Here is a 2,937-nt window from a genome sequence, read left to right on the forward strand (position 1 = left end):
TATAGGCCCAGACCACAAATGTCCTCATTCCTTGAAAAAGTAACGCCATTTGCTCAACCCAAGTATAAACAAGTTCTTTTACGCTTAGTCCTTTCTTTCGTTGTCTACCTGTGGCAGAAGTAGACCCGGAGGTATTCTTTTGCCTAACGAGTACCGGTAGCTGAAGCTGTTCGAAAAAGCTTCTCATAACATATTTGGGCATTGTAAAGGCTAGAGATCGAACCTAGGTCCCCGTCGTCACCAAACTTGTCATCACAGCAGGATTGCTATGTTTTCCCATCTTGGTATTTTACAGCAGACTACCCTGAGCCCACTTCTCGATTATTTAGCTGAGGTGTTCTATATTGCTCAATTATTACACTTGACATCGGTGTGGCTGCTTCCGCCGTCGATTTACACACATCTTTTGTCAGCCTTATCGTCTATTTGCCACGATTTCGTTTCGCCAACGATTATTCCACAAAATTAAAGTCTCACATTTTTGCTTGTGTTGAATATCAACGTATATCAACATACTTAGGGGCCAAATATAGTAAAACTGCGTTTTTAGTTTTTCTCTCTGACGTCAGGATTTTTTAAAGGGCTTTGAAATTTCTAGAATACGGTTGAATAAAAAATTCAAAATATTCGGTGCATTGTAGTGAACAATATGGTTAGCAATTAGTGTCCGGTCGAGCGTTCAGGTTCGGGTTCGGTTACCGAACAGTTCGCCCATGAAGTTCGGGTTCGGGTTCGGTTCGGTTTCGGCCAAAATTGGCCGAGTAATTTGGCCGAAAAGTTGTGGAGAAATGTTTTAGAAGTTATAAACATTTTAATTGTTTTAATTCAAGTGCATCTGTAGCGTTTCTGTAATTTGATTTTATTGCTTTTTATGGAAACTTTCTAATTTCTTTTCGTTGTTTTAATTGTATTTAATTGCCGAAGTTTTAATGCCCGATATACATATATAACTTTTGGCAAGTTAAATTTGCAAAATTGCTTTGTAATTCGATGTCAAATTGAGAAAGAACTTTCTGCCACATTTCGGAAATCAGTTTCAGAAATAGAAATTGCAAAATGTGACTACAATTGGAAGAGCCTGCTGCGCCAGCAATTTTTATTTCTGCTGCAGTGCTGTCAAACTAATCGAGCTGTCAGCAATCACACAGCACATAATGACACATCGATTGTGGCAACTTTATCATCACTACTGCTGGTCGCTGTGCAGCGATACCTACCAAAAACACAAGCGTATTCATTTTTACCTTCCTGTTATTAGCTCGGGATTAGAGATGGGCACGGGACTAAATATTTAATCCCGACACCGCCCATCCGAAGTTCGATTTTTAAGTCCCGAACCCGCCCATCTCGACATTTTTCAGAATTGTACCGCGGGTCCCGTGGGTCCCGATATCTATCTCTAAAGTAGGCTACACACGGACAACAAATTGAAACGAGCGGTTGAGATTTCAACATGTGTGACGAGGTTTACAAACCGATCGAAGGTTCACAAAAATGTTCATGTCTTTCATATTAATTTTAAATAATAATGAAAGATATGGCATCTTCCTATAATTTTTTTTCTTTTTCGACTCAATAAAACATTAAAAGTGCATATTTCAAACATAGTTTTTAAGGAAGATTTTGTGAATTTGCGGGGGTTGCGGATTTATCGGGAGTGTCGGGAAAGGATTTTGGTCCCGTCCCGCCCGCCATATTTTTACAGATCTTCCCGATACCGCCTATCCCGGCCAATTTCAAATCAGTACCGTGGGTCCCGCGGGTCCCGCTATCCCGCGCCCATCTCTACTCGGGATGTAACTATATAATATTGATGCGCCTAAAAGATGCAGCGATTTCTATTCGCAAGTTAAATACCTGATGATAGTACGAATGACATATAAAATTAGGGAGGTTTTAGTTTTTTAAACTATAATTTTATTATTCATAAACGATCTGTTTAAATGACATGCATAGTTATAGCCTCCACACACTGAGATGGTAAATCTGAAATTGCGTGACTGCTGTATTTTACACCTGAATTATATTTAAGATATCTACTTCAAAGCAAATTTTATTTTTTTTTATCAGCTATAGCACATTTCCTGGTATTTATCGCTTTATAGACCCTCCCATTAGGAGTTAAATAAATCGGCACTGCAAGCAGCCAGTGGGTTGATCAAGCAATTTACTTAGACTAAACTTTTAATTGTAACGTAGTAAGTCAATGACATTGCTACGACTTAAAAACAGGTTCATTAACTTTGCTTGTACAGACATATATACATTTATAAGATTATTCGTTTGCAATTTGTCATTCCGCTAATAATTGCATTTCAACTTAATCGTTGTATTGCTCGATAAAGTTATTACACAAAATTAACTCTTATTACGGTAACTACATATGCAGTTAACATGAAAGTGGATTGAGGAAATGCTGTTTAACATATAAAAATTAGAAAATCAAGCATTTGAAATGAAAATTGAAATAGAAAGGGTAAAGGCCAGAAATATTAAAAATAATTGCCCTTTTGACTACAAAAGGGCTAATAATATGAAGTTTTTTATTTAATAAATATACATGCATAATATTAAAAATTACTTTTGAAATATCTCTATTTCAAAATTAAAAAAGCCACTTAAATTAACTAAGCATAATTTATATTTTTTTTTTTAAATTAGATATGTAGAAGCTAAACAGTTTTGTAGATTACGGATTTTGTAGATTTACAGCCAAAGTAATAAGTAATAATTAGAAGCTTAAATAAAGACTTTGACGCTAATAAGAGTAATGTGATGTACTAAATCCACGGAATAGTTCACACAAAGAGAAGCAATCAAGAACGTAGAAACTGTAGATCACCCAGATTATATTCAGCCTAACCTGCTCCGCAAGTCCCCGTTTTTCTGCAAATTACACAGCTTGGCTTAGGCATTATTAATTTTTTAACCACAAAT

The sequence above is a fragment of the Rhagoletis zephyria genome, unplaced genomic scaffold (genome assembly GCF_001687245.7).
Source record: "Rhagoletis zephyria isolate East Lansing unplaced genomic scaffold, Rhagoletis_zephyria_1.1 Rzeph_scaffold_04427, whole genome shotgun sequence".
NCBI lineage: Eukaryota > Metazoa > Arthropoda > Insecta > Diptera > Tephritidae > Rhagoletis > Rhagoletis zephyria.